The sequence below is a fragment of the Pongo pygmaeus genome, chromosome 15 (genome assembly GCF_028885625.2).
Source record: "Pongo pygmaeus isolate AG05252 chromosome 15, NHGRI_mPonPyg2-v2.0_pri, whole genome shotgun sequence".
Taxonomy (NCBI): domain Eukaryota; kingdom Metazoa; phylum Chordata; class Mammalia; order Primates; family Hominidae; genus Pongo; species Pongo pygmaeus.
The window spans coordinates 104693902-104710899 of record NC_072388.2 but is presented as its reverse complement, the minus strand read 5'-3'; the positions used below and the strand labels follow the sequence as shown (position 1 = coordinate 104710899).

The 16998-nt window shown below is 53.5% G+C and overlaps 1 pseudogene; it reads left to right on the top strand.

Annotated features, from left to right (window-relative positions):
* Nucleotides 1-1008: 1008 nt before the first annotated feature.
* LOC129012379 (ETS domain-containing protein Elk-1-like) lies at nucleotides 1009-15587 on the top strand (annotated as a pseudogene).
* Nucleotides 15588-16998: the final 1411 nt, after the last annotated feature.

The window sequence follows — 16998 nt, the reverse complement described above, 5'->3', positions numbered from 1 at the left end:
AGGGCTGGGGCCGGGTCCGTGTCCAGCCCTGCGATCCCCTCCGGACCCGCCCCCTGCAGCCGAAATGGCTGTGGGGTCCGTGAACAGCCTGGAAGGAGGGTCCCACCCTGGGTCCCGCGCGGCTGCGTTCTCGGGGTGGACGAGCCACAGCCCCGGGCCTGGTCCCGCAGGGATGCCGGAGGGCAGCCCTCCGGCTTCCCGGAGGAGTGGGTGGGGCCAGGGGTCCCTGACTTGTTGCGGGGGCTCTTGCTCCCGACCTTGCCCAGGGCGGGCGGCAGGTGCTGCGTTGACACTCGCAGAGCAACAAGGACACCCTCAAGCTCGTGCGCCCCTCGCGGCAGCCCCCGGGCCCATTCGCGACCACGTTGAAGACCCGCAGGCCCCAGGTCCAAGCCTACTCCTGGGCAGGCCCCGTTCCGGGGCTTCCGCGGGGACACTGGGCCACTCAAGGAGGAAGGGGGTCCTAACCAGGGTCAGCGAGCATCGGGTGTCGCCGGCAGAACTAGGGGGACGCGGAGCCCCACGGAGGAGCCCAGGCCAGCGTTCCAGCCGCCCCCGCCTGCAGCCATGGCCTCCAGAACTTTCTGGGGGTGTTCTCTGCCTCTGCCAATGGGGATCTGGGCACAGACAGGGGCAGGCTGAGCCTTTGGGGCCAGTCAGACCTCGGTCGGGGTCAGGATCCGGTACCCCACTGGCAGGTCAGCCTGCGAGGCTACAGCCCTGTCTCCAGCAGCCCGGTCCCCAGCAGCCCCGTCCCCACAGGGACCCAGAGTAGGGCTCGGGAGCCCCCTCGTGGCCGTCCGGCGACACTGCAGTCTCAGCCGGCCCCCAGATTCTAGAGACTTGGCCCCGCCTCAGCCACGTAGGGTTCTCAGGTAAAGCGAGATATAGAAGCAGACACAGATTGAGTGTGCATGTATGTCTGTGCATGTATAGCTATATGTGCATGTTTGCCTGTATACATTTTCCAGCTCTACCCACTCAGAGGCCCTAGTGGCAATTTGCGACATGAATGTCAGCACCGTGGGAGCAGGTCGAGTCAGGGGTTGAAATGCTCTTACAACCTTACTATTAGCAAAGATGCTTTGCTGGACCAAATCCCAGCTATGCTCCTGAGGCTCCTCCAGGGCCCAGCTGTGCACTTCCTTGCAAAATCAAATTTCAGGAAGAACCCTGCTGAGATAGTGTAGCAGGAAGCCCCCACTCTCGATACTTATCACCCTTGATAAGGGCCACCCTCACCATCTGACTGGATGCCTCATCCTCCACCATCCCCAGGTGAAGCTGGCCTGCCTTCAGCAAGGATCCTGGCAGGACGCTTCAGCCAGAACCCCCTCCCTTGCCGGTTCCTCTGAGTCACTCTCCATCCTCTCCCCCCACCTGCTCCTTGGCTGTAAACCCCCATGGCCCATGCTGTGTTCAGAGCTGAGTCCCATTTCTCCCTGCCCCTCTGCAACACCCATTGCCGTGGTGGCCACACCTGCCACTGTGGTCCTGAATAAAGCCTGCCTCCCCGTGGTTTAACAAGTGTGGATGAATAATTTTCTCATTAACATTATAAACTTGAAATGATATCAAAATGCACACACAAGCGCTGTCACTCCTGGCCAGTCGATGCCAACGGGGATTTTCAAATTTAGTAGCATGAGGACAATGAGAAGGAGCCCGTTTGCAAAGGCTCACAAATGGTCCAGGCAGGGGGTGGACTCCTCCCCTGGACCAGAGCAGGCCTATGACAACTTTTTCCAAGCAAGGACAGCCCTGTGACACTGTGCCCACGTCTGAGCCATCATAGGAGATGTGGAACTCCTGGCTGGAGAGACTACCCAGGGAGGGAGGCCCCCTGAGCAGACCCCAGGAGCAATAGAGGAGCCATCCAGGAGTGGCAAAGCAGCTCGGCCACCCGCTCAATGGCCCCCAATGACCTGGTCCATGGAGCATGAACCCAGGCGCCCCGGCTGACCCAGCCTGAGTGTGGGGAAGGGCTGCCCGCAGGAACTGGCTTGGGACTTTTGTGGTGCAGCCTCGGACCACAAACCTGGTCTCCAGGCTTACTGGCGCCTCCAAGAAAGGTGTGTGGCACCCTCCTGTGCCTGGATTGAAACTAGAATGGGAGTCGATATCAGCAGTGATGCCATTTTAACGGCTATAGCTTATAAGTGTTGTTCTAAAACCCAGAACAAAATGTCCACCTCACACTGGTGGCCCTCGTGTGACCCAGCCCCTCAGAGGCCTGCAGATGGAAGCTCCAGAGGCGGCTCCGGGGTCGCCACAAACCCCGCCCCTCCACGTGCGTCTCTGTCCTGGGAGCCGCCCCTCTGCCCCCCAGGCTCTTCCCCGGACGCCCCAGCTGCTCCACCACCCGGGCTTCTCCCCTCCTGCCCCCATGGAACCCCCACTCTGGGCTGTCTGGGCCTGCCTAGCAGGCCGTGTGGGGTCCTCTAGGCCCGTGTCCCAAACACCCATCACAGTGTCCAGGGCCCAGCGCACTCGGACGTTTCACACGCGGGCCTCCAGGGAGGACCCCCAGGCACCGCCAGCCCAGCCCAACCCCGACGGCCGGCCGGGAATTGGACCCGCTGCTGCAGCCGCTGAGGCTCTGCTGCCCCCGTGTGGCCGACAGCAGCATCGCACGCCACCGACGACGGGGCGCTTCCCGGACCCGGCTCCGGGCAGGGGATGGGGCAAAGGCAGGGGGCAGGGCCAGGCGTGCTCTTGGGCCAGATCCCGGCTCTGCTTCGGGCTCTGGGCTGGGGCCCGGTCCGTGTCCAGCACTGTGATCCTCTCCCCTACCCACCCCCTGCCGCGGAGGTGGCTGTGGCATCCGCCAACACGTGTCAGCTTGTGGGGGCTCTGAGGTCCGGGATCCCAGCCTCTGCCGAAGTCTTGCATTCCCTGGGTGTGGGGGCGCTGTGGCCTGGGGGCCTCGCAGGGCTGCAGCTGGGGCGGCTGGGGGAGCTGGCCTGGGCTCCTTGGTGGGGCCCCGCGCCCCCTACTTCTGCCGGCAGCATCCGATGCTCCCTGACCCTGGTTAGGACCCTTCCTCCTGGCGTGGCCCAGTGTCCCCGCGGAAGCCCCAGAACGCGGCCTGCCCAGGAGCCGGCTCGCGCCTGGGGCCTGCGGGTCTTCACTATGGTCGCGAATGGACCCACGAGATGCTGCGTGGGGCGCACGAGCTTGAGGCACCAGCTTCTGGCCACTGTCCCTGGAGGACAAGGGACTCGGCTCCGGAGCAGAGGGTCCTCCCCTGGGGATGCCCTCCCCGCGGCTGTGCGTGGGGCTGGGGGCTGTGCCCGGAAGTGGGCAGGTGGGAGAAGCCTCCTGAGCACAGAGGACAGCAGCCAGGCCCAGGCCCAGGCCCTGCAGGCCCCCAGGGGCTCCAGAGCCCCAGAGAGGAGGAAGGCCTCCGTGTGCTCAGAATCAGCTCACACCCCGCGGAGGAACCTCAGAGGGCCGGGACAAGGAAAGGAAAGCCCCGGCCCAACATCGGGGTCTGGGCGCTGGTGGGACAGGGCAGGCTCAGCCTTGGGGCCGGTCAGGGCCCTGTTGGGGTTCGGGTCCCCCTGCCAGGTCCGCATCTGCGGCCACAGCCCCTCACCCCCAGCAGGGACCCCAGAGCCGGAATTGGGACCCCCTGGTGGCCGTCTCGTGCCACTGCAGTTCTGCTGCAGAGGGGTTCCAGGGGTTCCTGGGGTCCCCGGCCCCAAGTCTCGTGGGCTCCCAGGCAGGCGCGCTCTGCCGTCCACTCATGCGGGGCCTGGGTGGGGCCTGCGGACCTCAGAGGCAAGCCTCAAAGACGCGCCCAGATCAGGATCCCAGGAACCCGGCTCACACACAAATCAGAAATAGTCCTAAAGAAGCAGAAACAAGAATCAGTGAAACAAGAAACTACAGAATAAGAACCCAAAGAAAAGCAAAATGCCGGCGGTATCAGACATAGAATATGCAATGTGTGCTTAAGAGGGTTTTTTGTTTGTTTTGTTTTGAGATGGAGTCTCGCTCTGTCGCCCAGGCTGGAGTACAGTGGCGTGATCTCGGCTCACTGCAACCTCCGCCTCTCGAGTTCAAGCGATTCTCCTGCCTCAGCCTCCCGAATAGCTGGAACTACAGGCGCCTGCCACCATGCCCGACTAATTTTTTTGGATTTTTAGTAGACACGGGGTTTCGTGTTGGCCAGGATGGTCTCGATCTCCTGACCTCATGATCCTCCTGCCTCGGCCTCCCAAAGTGCTGGGATTACAGCGTGGCCACTACGCTCGGCCAAGAGGTTTTTTAAACTTACAAAAGCTATTCAAATATTACTGCAAAATGGGAAATTACTGCACATTGCATTTTGAAATGACCTTGAGTTTTACGAAGAACCTCTAGAATTGAAAACCGTAATAGATGAGGCTAAAATAAGACTGGATGGGACAGGCACCGCAGAGGACACGCAGGAGCGGGAGCTGGTAACACCGAAGAAAGAGCAGGAGACGCCACCCAGCCCGAGCGCAGCCCCGCGGAGGCTGGATGGAGGCTCCCGCAAGGGCTTCTTCTGCCCAAAGGAGAAACAGAGTCGGGGGAGGCAGTGGCTGGGAATTTTCCAAAATCGCTGATAATAGGACGCGTCAGGATCAAGGCCAAGTCCCAAGCAGGATAAATAAAAGCAAACTCCACGTTCACACCTTGACGCTTGCCGATGGAGCTGCCAACACCAGAGGCAAAGAGACTTTAGAAGCATCCAGAAGGAGGCCAGGCATGGTGGCTCACATCTGTAATCCCAGTACTTTTCGAGGCAGAGGTGTGTGGGTTACCTGAGGTCAGGAGTTCAAGAGACCAGCCAGGCCAACATGGTGAAACCCCATCTCTATTAAAAACACAAAAATTAGCTGGACGTGGTGGCGGGTGTCTGTAGTCCCAGCTACTCGGGAAGCTGAGGCAGGAGAATCGCTTGAGCCCGGGAGGCGGAGGTTGCAGTGAGCCGCCATCGCGCCATTACCCTCCAGCCTGGGAGACGGAGTAAGACTCTATCAAAAAAAAAAAAAAATCTGTCAGGGCCGGCCCAGGCAGGTGCACTGGCGCGGCCAGACTCCAGAGCCGGACTCGGGAGCCCCCCGGCGGCCGACCCGTGCCACTGCACGTTCTCATAGCCGAGAGTCTCAAGAACCCTGGAACAAACAAGACACCTGGAGCAGCCTCCGAGCATCTACTCACCTCTGCCGGCCGTTTACACCCGAAAGCCACCCCTCAAGACCAGGACAAGCGGTGACAATTTCATACAAAGGGCACAGGGTCTTAACTCCCGCACGCTGGCTGCTGGCATCTCCTAAGAGTGTGTTTAGAAACGTTGAAGAAAAAATTATTCCATGATAGTTGTTCAGCGCCGAGAGGCAGGCGTGATTCAGGACCACCGCGGCAGGACCAGGGACCACGGCCATGGGGGAGAGAGATGGGGCTCAGTTCTTAACACAGCATGGGCTGGCGGGGATTGACAGCCAGGGAGCTGGGTAAACTCGGAGGACGGACATTCCTAAGAGGAAATATTGCGGGGAAGGAGGGTTCTGGCTAAATTAGCCCAGGAAGATTTTTGCTGAAGACAGACCAGGGTGATCAGACCTGGGAGATGGTGGAAGATGAGGAACTCAGGATCAAGGGTGATCAGATGTCAAGAGTGCGTCTTTAACCTGACTTAGCGGGGTTCTTTTTTATTTTGAGACGGAGTCTCTGTCTGTCGCCAGGCTGGAGTGCAGTGGCGTGATCTTGGCTCAGTGCAACCTCTGCCTCCTGGGTTCAAGCGATTCTCCTGCCTCAGCCTCCCAAGTAGCTGGGATTACAGGCGCCTGCCACCACACCCAGCTAATTTTTGTATTTTTAGTAGAGACAAGGTTTCACCATGTTGGCCAGGCTGGTCTTGAACTCTTGACCTCAGATGATCCTCCCACCTCAGCCTCCCAGAGTGCTGGGATTACAGGCATGAGCCACCGCACCGGACCCCACTGGGTACTTTTTAAAGCCTTTTTCTTACAAGGAAGTGCAGGCCAGCCTAGGAGAAGGTTCCAGAGCCTGACTGCAGTTTAGCCAAGCAGAGAATCTTTGTCAGTCCACCCTGTTTAAGGAAAGAGGAGACATTCTGGTTTCCCTCCAACAATATAAGTCCATTTTCTTGTTGGGTGGCCTTTCATTCATTAAGAACCAGCTGGATTTTCTGTTGGGACTGGGTAGAAGAGGCCATTTCGCCGCATGGTGCTAGCAGTTGGACATTCAAAGAGGAGAGACTCTGTGAAAATAAATGAAAAACAAAGGTTAACACTTAGAAATGCAGTTTCCGAGCCCAGGGTGCACCAGGCCAGATTTCTAGATGCTGGTCCTGAAGTACCTTCAGCTGCAGCCAGGTAGGCAGCTGAAGGGCCTTCCTGATTTGCAGGTCAGGTGTTGCAGAAGCTGCCCGCACAGGATCTGTGGGGATGATTTCTCTAAAGTTTACATCAGCTTGTCCCATTTCAGCTCACAGGGCTTCAGGAAAAGGGCAGTTTTAAATTTGACTGATTCCAAGTCAGAGGGTGAGGGAAAAATTGGAAAAATTAGTTTGCAGAGTTGTTGCGTGATATTAGAGGAAACCAGAAGAATTCTGAAGGGGGCCAGCCCCTCCACACCTGTGGGTATTTCTCGTCAGGTGGGACGAGAGACTGAGAAAAGAAATAAGACACAGAGACAAAGTATAGAGAAAGAACAGTGGGGCCAGGGGACCTGAACCGGCACCGGTCTCTGAGTTCCCTCAGTATTTATTAATCACTATTTTCACTATCTCAGCAAGAGGAATGCGGCAGGAGAACAGGGTGACAGTGGGGAGGTCAGCAAGAAAACATGTGAGCAAAGGAATCTGTGTCACAAATAAGTTCAAGGGAAGGTACTATGCCTGGATGTGCATGTAAACCAGATTTATGTTTCTCTCCACCCAAACATTTCAGTGGAGTAAAGAATAACAAGGCAGCATTGCTGCTCTCGCCTCCCGCCACAGAGTGGTTTTTCTCCTATCTCAGAATAGAATAAATGTACAATTGCGTTTTATACCGAGACATTCCATTCCCAGGGGCAGGCAGGAGATAGAGGCCTTCCTCTTTTACTAATCCTCCTCAGCACAGACCCTTCACGGGTGTCGAGCTGGGGGACGGTCAGGTCTTTCCCGTCCCACGAGGCCATATTTCAGGCTATCACATGGAGAGAAACCTTGGACAATACCCGGCTTTCCTGGGCAGAGGTCCCTGCGGCTTTCCGCAGTGCATTGTGCCCCTGGTTTATCGAGACTAGAGAATGGCAATGACTTTTACCAAATATACTGCCTGTAAACATTTTGTTATACCAAATATACTGCCTGTAAACATTTTGTTAACAAGTCACATCCTGCACAGCCCTAGATCCCTTAAACCTTGATTCTATACAACACACGTTTCTGTGAGCTCAAGGTTGGGGCTAAAGTTACAGATTAACAGCATCTCAGGGCAAAGCAATTGTTCAGGGTACAGGTCAAAATGGAGTTTCTTATGTCTTCCTTTCCTACATAGACAGAGTAACAGTCTGATCTTTCTTTTCCCTACAAATTCAAGATCCAGTCCAGTTTGCAGATAAATAACAAAACCTCGTAAACAATGAGCAGGGCTGAAATCTCATCATGGTGCCCTGCAGTTTTGCATTGAATCATTTTTTTCTCCAGTCACTCCCACATTTCCACAAATGTTGATCCAAATAACAGTGGTATGTTTGCAAAGTAAGTCTAGTTTCACTAAACTTGGCCTGATTGTTTACGTAAGTGCAACAAGAAGCAGTTGACCACACTGGCTGTCTTTAAATTTGCTTTGCTGGAGGCTGGGCGTGGTGGCTCATGCCTGTAATCCCAGCACTTTGGGAGGCTGAGGCAGGTGGATCATGAGGTCAGGAGTTCAAGACCAGTCTGCCTAACATAGTGAAACCCCGTTTCTACTAAAAAAAAAAAAAAAATTAGCTGAGGGTGGTGGTGTGCACCTGTAATCCCAGCTACTCGGGAGACGGAGGCAGGAGAATTACGTGAACCTGGCAGCCGGAGGTTGCAGAGCCGAGATCACACCATTGCACTCCAGCCTGGGTGACAGAATGAGACTCCCATCTCAAAAAAAAAAAAATTGCTTTGCTGGAGCTTTTCATAAAGAATCTCAGATTGAACTGTAAAGGCTTCCTGAGGCTGGGAAGCCACACCAAGGACTTGCCATCTGAGTTGGCACACAGTACCTATAGATCTGGGTGAGTTCCTTTCTTCTTACAGTCCCCAAAATACCCTGAGGTTACTGGGCTGCCTTACTCAACCTGCAAGACTGGGAACCCTCAGGCCAATTTTTCCAAGGGGGCGTTTCTTGGCTCCATAAAGTCAACCCTAGTTCCTTAAAGCTGTGTGGTCATATCTGAAGATAGGATGTTCCGGTCAAAGCCTTGGTAATATCCTCAGAGTCTGTAATTGTGCCCTGTTACAAGGAGAACAGATTCTTATTGAACTTTCATAAATAACTCTATTGTCATAAAAATAAGTGTAGGGAAAAGAAAAAGAGATCAGACCGTTACTATATCTATGTAGAAAAGGAAGACATAAGAAACTCCATTTTGATCTGTACTAAGAAAAATTGTTTTGCCTTGAGATGCTGTTCATCTGTAACTTTAGCCCCAACCTTGAGCTCACAAAAACACGTGTTGTATGAAATCAAGGTTTAAAGGATCTAGGGCTGTGCAGGATGTGACTTGTTAACAAAATGTTTACAGGCAGTATATTTGGTAAAAGTCATCGCCATTCTCCAGTCTCGATAAACCAGGGGCACAATGCACTGCGGAAAGCCACAGGCACCTCTGCCCAGGAAAGCCGGGTATTGTCCAAGGCTTCCCCGCCCTGAGACAGTGTGAAATATGGCCTCATGGGAAGGGAAAGACCTTACTGTCCCCTAGCCCGACACCCGTAAAGGGTCTGTGCTGAGGATTAGTAAAAGACGAAGGCCTTGGCCGGGCGCGGGGGCTCACGCCTGTAATCCCAGCACTTCGGGAGGCCGAGGCGGGCGGATCACGAGGTAGGTCAGAAGATCGAGACCATCCTGGCTAACACAGTGAAACCCTGTCTCTACTAAAAAAAAAATACAAGTAATTAGCTAGGCGTGATGGTGGGCACCTGTAGTCCCAGCTACTCGGGAGGCTGAGGCAAGAGAATGGCGTGAACCCAGGAGGCAGAGTTTGCAGTGAGCCCAGATCATGCCACTGCAGTCCAGCCTGGGTGACAGAGCAAGACTCTGTCTCAAAAAAAAAAAAAAAAAAAAAGAGGAAAGCCTCTTGTGGATGAGATAAGAGGAAGGCCTCCGTCTCCTGCATGTCCCTGGGAATGGAATGTCTTGGTGTAAAACCTGATCATACATTCATTCTATTCTGAGATAGGAGAAAACCGCCCTGTGGCTGGAGGCAAGATATGCTCGTGGCAATGCTGCTCTGTTACTCTTTACTACACTGAGATGTTTGGGTGGAGAGAAGCATAAATCTGGCCTACGTGCACATCCGGGCATAGTACCTTCTCTTGAACTTATTTGTGACACAGATTCCTTTGCTCACGTTTTACTTGCTGACCTCTCCCCCACTGTCACCCTGTTCTCCTGCCGCATTCCCCTTGCCGAGATAGTGAAAATAGTAATCAATAAATACTGAGGGAACTCAGAGACCGGTACTGGTGCAGGTCCTCCGTATGCTGAGCACCGGTCTCCTGAGACCACTGTTCTTTCTCTGTACTTTGTCTCTGTATCATACTTCTTTTCTCAGTCTCTCGTCCCCCCTGACGAGAAATACCCACAGGTGTGGAGGGGCTGGCCCCCTTCAATAACAACACTCACTACTAGTTTTGGGGTTCTGGAGGGATTAGGAAGGGAGAAAATAGTTGTTTCCTCTCTGTTCGCAAAGATTTAACTTACCAAATTGCTGCAAACTATTGACAGCTTAAGGGAAAAAAGTTTTCTAAAATCTGAAAAACAAAACATTAAAGAACCAGCAAATGTTTCCAACAAAAAGTCGTTTAAAAATTATCCTCGGCCGGGTGCAGTGGGTCACACCTATAATCCCAGCACTTTGGGGACCAAGGCGGGCAGATCACGAGGTCAGGAGTTCGAGACCAGCCTGAACAACATGGTGAAACCCTGTCTGTACTAAAAATACAAAAAAAATTAGCTGGGTGTGGTGGTGCACGCCTGTAATCCCAGCTGCTCAGGAGGCTGAGGCAGGAGAATCACTTGAACCCGGGAAGTGGTGGTTGCAGTGAGCCGAGATCACGCCATTGCACTCCAGCATGGGCAACAGAGCGAGACTCCATCTCAAAAAAAAAAAAAATTCTCTTCATTGGTTCATTCAGTCCCATGTAATTAAATCTTGTTCTGTTTGAAGCTGGATTAGTAGTTTGATGACATCAGTTTTTTCATTCCATTTCTGAAAATTCTTACACAGTCCAACGGTATGATCTTAAAGCTATCAGCAGCGGTCTGTATTTCGGAGTAACTGTCAGAGTCTTTTTCATGAATCTTGAATAGCCACTTTGGTCTGTAGCTAACTGCAAATGACTTTATAAAAGAATCAAAGGAAAACAATAACTGAATGGCAAAGGCTTAAAATGGCCATTTTTAAAGATCTGATGAGAGTTCATTATAATAATGATACAATTGACAAGGAAATCTGGTTATTTCTGTAACATACAACACTTTAACACAGTATCTGAAATTATGGCTGATAAAATTATACCAGGACATATCCGATTTCTAAGACTTCCATATAATTTCTGAAGCATTCGTTAATAACATATCCAAAAATATAATTTAAAGATGTAGTATCAAATACTATTTGTTTTCCTTATAACTTTACTTATCAAATAAGCCCAATTAGACCAGCACTGTTGCTCACACCTGTAATCCCAGCACTTTGGGAGGCTGAGGTGGGCAGATCACCTGAGGTCATGAGTTTGAGACCAGCCTGGCCAACATGATGAAACTCCATCTCTACTAAAAATACAAAATTTACCTGGGCGTGATGGCACACACCTGTAGTTCCAACTACTTGGGAGGCTGAGACACGAGAATCACTTGAACCCATGAGGCGGAGGTTGCAGTGAGCCGACATCTCGCCATTGCACTCCAGCCTGGGCGACAGAGTGAGACTGTCTTAAAAAAAAAAAAAAAAAATCCTAATTAGTTTAAAATCTCTTTTTTGAGACAGGCTCTTGCTCTGTCACCCAGGCTGGAATACAGTGGTGCAGCCATGGCTCACTGTAGCCTCCACCTTTCAAGCTCATGCTATCCTCCCATCTCAGCCTCCGGAGTGGTAGGGATTACAGGCATGTGCCATGTCACCTGGCTAATTTTTATTTTTTTGTAGTGACAAGGTCTCACTAAGTTACCAGGACTGGTCTTGAAATCCTAGTCTCAAACGATCCTCCCACTGTGACCTCCCAAAGTGCTGGGATTATGGGCATGAGCCACCACACCCGGCCTAAAATCCAGGGGTAAGTCCATTCCAAAGCATCCAAGTTGACTATATTGAAATGCCCCCAATAGGCCTCCTCAAGTATTTACTAGTGATAGTAGACCACCTTACCCACTGGGTAGAAGCTCTCCCCTTCCCACGCACAACAGCCCGTAATGTAGTCAAAGCCCTGTTAGAACACATCATACCCCGGTTTAGACTAATAGAGACCATTGATTCAGACAGTGGGACCCACTTTACCATGCTCATTAAAAGGCTAACCCAAGCACTAGAAATAAAGTGGGAATACCACACTCCCTGGCATCCACCCTCACCAGGAAGAGTAAAAGAATGAACCAGACTCTAAAAACCCACCTACCTAAATTCTACAAACCCAGTTACCATGGACTAAGTGTCTTCCCATTGCCCTATTAAGAGTCTGAACGGCTCCCTGAAAAGACATCAGCCTATCCCCTTATGAAATGCTTCATGGGTTGCCTTAAGTTCCACTACTCACCTCCCAACATTTGAGACAAAGGATCAGTTTCTTAAAAACTATGTATCCGGTCTGTCTTCTACCCTCTCCTCCCTTGAATTCCCAGTTCAACACCAGCCCCGAGATCACATTCTTATCAGAAGTTGGAAAAGAGAAAAGCTTGAATCCACCTGGGAAGGACCTTATCTGGTGCTCCTAACAACTGAGAAGGCAGACGGACCGCTGAGAACGGGTGGGCCCATCATACCCGAGTCAAAAAGGTGTCCCCCTCTCCAAAGGCACGGACCTTCATCCCAGGACCAATCCCACCAGAGTAACATTAAAGAAAAAAGCCTAATCAGCCTGTCCATATTTCCTCTTCTTTCTCTTAGCTACCCCAAATCTCATTATTAATGTAACCAGGGCAAAGTCGCCCCAAATCATTACTTTTCATGCTTGTCTTGTTACACCTTGAGGAGACTTGCAAAGTCAAAGGCAGCTCTCTACTTCGGAAAAGTATCTTTGCGGAAAAAAAAATTAGCTTTTTCATTAGTCAAAGACATAATGAAAAACAATATGAAGCACAAGTTATCTTCATGAAACACAAAAATCTTTGTTCTTCCTCAGCCAATTACTTAAAAGGTTAAAAAAAAAAAAAACTTCCAATCACCACCGCCCCCTCGGAACCCAGGCCTGGGGGGGCGGTGGGGCCGCGCGTATGGAGCCCCCGCCCTCTAGAGCTGCCAACATTGCCAGCACCACCGCCACGCTACACACAAGTACCCCTGGGATGGCGTGAGCACTCCCCCAGCGACGGACCCATCTGTAACCCTGTGGCACTTGCTGCTGCAGCTGCTGAGAGAGCAAGGCAATGGCCACATCTCCTGGACTTCATGGGATGGTGGCGAATTGAAACTGGTGCATGCAGAGGAAGGTGGCCTAGCCCTCAGGGCTATGCAATAACACCACCAACGTGAATTACAACAAGCTCAGCCAGGCCTTGCCGTACTGTGTCTGGAATTGATGGGTTTTTGGTCTTACTGACTTCAAGAACGAAGCCGCGGACCCTCGCGGTGAGTACTACAGTTCTTAGAGGCAGAATTTACAGCGTTTGTTCCCTCTGATGTTCGGTTATGTTCAGAGCTTCTTTTCCTTCTGGTGAGTTCATGGTCTCGCTGGCTCAGGAGTGAAGCTGCAGACCTTCGTGGTGAGTGTTACAGCTTTTAAGGCAGCGCGTCTGGAGTTGCTTGTTTTTCCTGGTGGGTTGGTGGTCTCGCTGTTTCAGGAATGAAGCTGCAGACCTTCACGGTAAGTGTTACACCTCATAAAAGCAGACTAAATCCAAACATGGAGCAATAACAATATTTATTGCAAACAGTCAAAGAACAAATTCTCTACCACGTGGTAGACAACTCTAGCTGGTTGCCGCTGCTGACTCACGCAGCCTGCTTTTATTCTTATCTGGCCCCACCCACATCCTGCTGATTGGTACATTTTACAAAGAGCCAATTGGTCTGTTTTACAGGGAGCTGATTGGTCCATTTTGACAGGGTGCTGATTGGTGCGCTTACAATCCCTGAGCTACACACAAAAGTTCTCCACCTCCCCACTAGATTAGCTAGATACAGAGTGTCGTTTGGTGTATTTACAAACCCTGAGCTAGACACAGAGTGCTGATTGGTGCATTTACAAACCTTGGGCTAGATACAGAGTGCCCATTGGTGCATTCACAATCCCTTAGCTAGACATAAAGGTTCTCCAAGTCCCCACCAGATTAGCTAGACACAGAGCGCTGATTGGTGCATTTACAAACCTTGAGCTAGATACAGGGTGCTGATTGGTGTGTTTACAAACCTTGAGCTAGATACAGGGTGCTGATTGGTGTATTTACAATCCCTTAGCTAGACATAAAGATTCTCCAAGTCCCCACTAGACTCAGGAGTCCAGCTGATTTCACCCAGTGGATCTTACATCGTGGCCACAGCTGGAGCTGCTTGCTAGTTCCCCGCTCTGCGCCTGCATTCATCAGCCTTTGGACGGTGGATGGGACCGGATGCAGTGGGGCACGGGGCAGTGCTCTTCCGGGAGGCTCAGCAGGGCAGGAGCCCACGCCGGCGGGGGGCAGTGGGGAGGCGGCAGGGAGGCTCCGGCATGGCAGGCTGTAGGTCCCGAGCCCTGCCCTACAGGGAGGCAGCTAAGGCCCAGTGAGAAATTGAGCGCAGCGCCGGTGGGCCGGCACTGCTGGGGAACCCGGTGCACCCTCCATAGTTGCTAGCCCGGGTGCTAAGCCCCCCACTGCCCAGGGCAGGCGGGGCCTGCCACTCCGAGTGCAGGGCCTGCGGAGCCCACACCCACCCAAAACTCGCACTGGCCCGTAAGCACCGCGCACAGCCCCGGTTCCCGCCCGCGCCTCTCCCTCCACACCGCAAGCCAAGGGAGCCGGCTCTGGCCTCGGCCAGCCCAGAGAAGGGCTCCCACGGTGCAGCGACAGGCTGAAGGGTTCTTCAAGCGCGGCCAGAGTGGGCGCCAAGGCCGAGGAAGCACCAAGAGCGAGCGAGGGCTGCCAGCATGCTGTCACCTCTCGCTACTATAACAAGAACATCATCCAGAAGGTGAGCAGCCAGAAGTTGGTCTACAAGTTCATGTCCTATCCTGAGGTTGCAGAGTGCTCCACTGAGTGAGGACTGCCTGCCCCAACCAGAGATTTCGGTTACCTCCGCCATGGCAGATGTGGCCCCTGCTGCTGTACATGCCCCCCCAGGGGGCACGGCCTCAGGAAAGCCAGGCACACCCAAGGGTGCAGGAATGGCAGGCCCTGGAGGTTTGGCGCGCAACAGCCGGAACAAGTACGTGCGCTCGGGCCTCTGTTCCACCTTCACCATCCAGTCTCTGCAGCCACAGCCACCCCCTCAGCCTCGGCCTGCTGTGGTGCTCCCCAACGCAGCTCCTGCAGTGCAAGCCCCTTGGAGGCCTGCCTGGAGGCTGAGGAAGCCGGCTCCCCTCTGCAGATCACCCCGACCCCGCCTGAGGCCCCAAACCTGACATTGGAAGAGCTGAATGTGGAGCCGGGTTTGGGCCGGCCTTTGCCCCCGGAAGTGAAAGTGGAAGGGCCCCAGGAAGAGTTGGATGTTGTGGGGGAGAGGGTTTCTGCCGGAAACCGCCAAGGCCGAGCCTGAAGTCCCTCCACAGGAGGGCGTGCCAGCGCCTCTGCCGAGCTCGTTATGGACACCGGAGGGCAGGCGGGCGGCCACGCGGCTTCCAGCCCTCAGAGCTCCCAGCCGCAGAAGGGCCGGAAGCCCCGGGACCTAGAGCTTCCACTCAGCCCGAGCCTGCTAGGGGGGCCGGGACCCGAACGGACCCCAGGATCGGGAACTGGCTCCGGCCTCCAGGCGCCGAGGCCGGCGCTGACCCTGTCCCTGCTTCCTACGCATAGTTGACCCCGGCGCTGCTGACACCCAGCTCGCCGCCTCCCAGCATTCACTTCTGGAGCACCGAGTCCCACCGCGCCCCGTAGCCCGGCCAGGCTCTCCTGCCAGCTTCCGGCCGGTGGCAGCGCCCGGGTGCACATCCTTCCATCAGCGTGGATGGCCTCTCGACCCCCGCGGGGCTCTCCCCAGGGCCCCAGAAGCCATGACCACCACCACCCCCGCTTCCGGGGTCCCTCCATCCCTGCTGTCTGAAGGAGAAAGACTCATGCTCTGATTGTGGCGGGGGATCCTTGGGAAGAATTACTCCCAGGAGTGACTCTCCTTAACTCCTCCACAGAAAACACTCGGCTTCCACAGCTTCTCTCTTTTCTGTCGGTCCCCCAGTGGCTGCCCTTACACGTCTCCTACTTCAATGGTAGGGGCGGTTTATTCATTTATTTTTTGAAGGCCACTGGGAGGCGCCTGACCTAACCTTTTAGGGTGGTTAGGACGTCTCTCCCACCTCCCCGCTTTTTTCCCCAAGACAAGACAATCGGGGTCTGGCTTGAGACTTTTCTTTCTTTATTCCTCAGCCTGCCCTTGGGGAGATGAGGGAGCCCTGTCCATTTTCGGATGTGAGTAGAAGTTAGTTTGTTTCGTTTTATTATTCTTGGCCATACTCGGGGTCCAGGAAGAATTTGTACCATTTAATGGGTTGGGGGTCTTGGCCAAGGAAGAATCACCCCCTTGGAATAGAAATTTCCACCTCCCCAACTTTTCTCTCAGACAGCTTATCCTTTTTTAACCAACTTTTTGTCCAGGGAGGAATGTCCCTTTGTTCTTCCCCCTGAGAAGCCATTCCTTTGTCCGCCAAACTCCCTGGGGTCCTGCCTGTTTCCTCCCAATGGAGGGGTTTTGGGGAGGTGGTTCCTGTCTGGGGGGCCCCCCCAGCCAGTACTCCAGGTCTCCCTGTCTCTCCCCCTCTGCCATTTTGATAGTATAATCTATTTTTAAATGGGGCTTTTCAGTAGGGGAGAGGGAGTCATCTCTTCCTATATTTGGTGGGGTGGGTGTGAAGGAAGGGATGTGGGGGGGAATCTTCCTGCCGCCTCCCCCCCAGGTGTTTATTTTTGATAACAAATGTGTATTTTCAGTTCCCTCCCTCCCAGCCCCCCAATTTCCTGCAGGTAGGTACAAAGGACACTTTCAATGTCCCTGGAGTTGGGAGGGAGGAATGAGGGGACATAACGCCTGTCCTGTCTCTATTCTACACAGGAAGAGTGGGTTCAAAAGACTCCTGGACTATCCTGTCAGCCCTGGCCCAGCCCAGGCCTCAGGACCTGGGGGTTGGTGATTTGGGGGACGGTGCCGACTTTGACCACATAAGATCCCTTTTCCACAATCCTTTTACAACTTTTTTTTTTTTTTTTGAGACAATCTTGCTCTGTTGCCAAGGCTGGAGTGGAGTGCAGTGGTGCAATCTTGGCTCACTCCACCTCCCAGGTTAAAGCGATTCTCGTGCCTCAGCCTCTCGAGTAGCTGGAATTGAAAGCATGCACCACCATGCCCAGCTAGTTTTTGTATTTTTTGTATAGATGGAGTTACACCATGTTGGCCAGGCTGGTCTCTAGCTCCTGG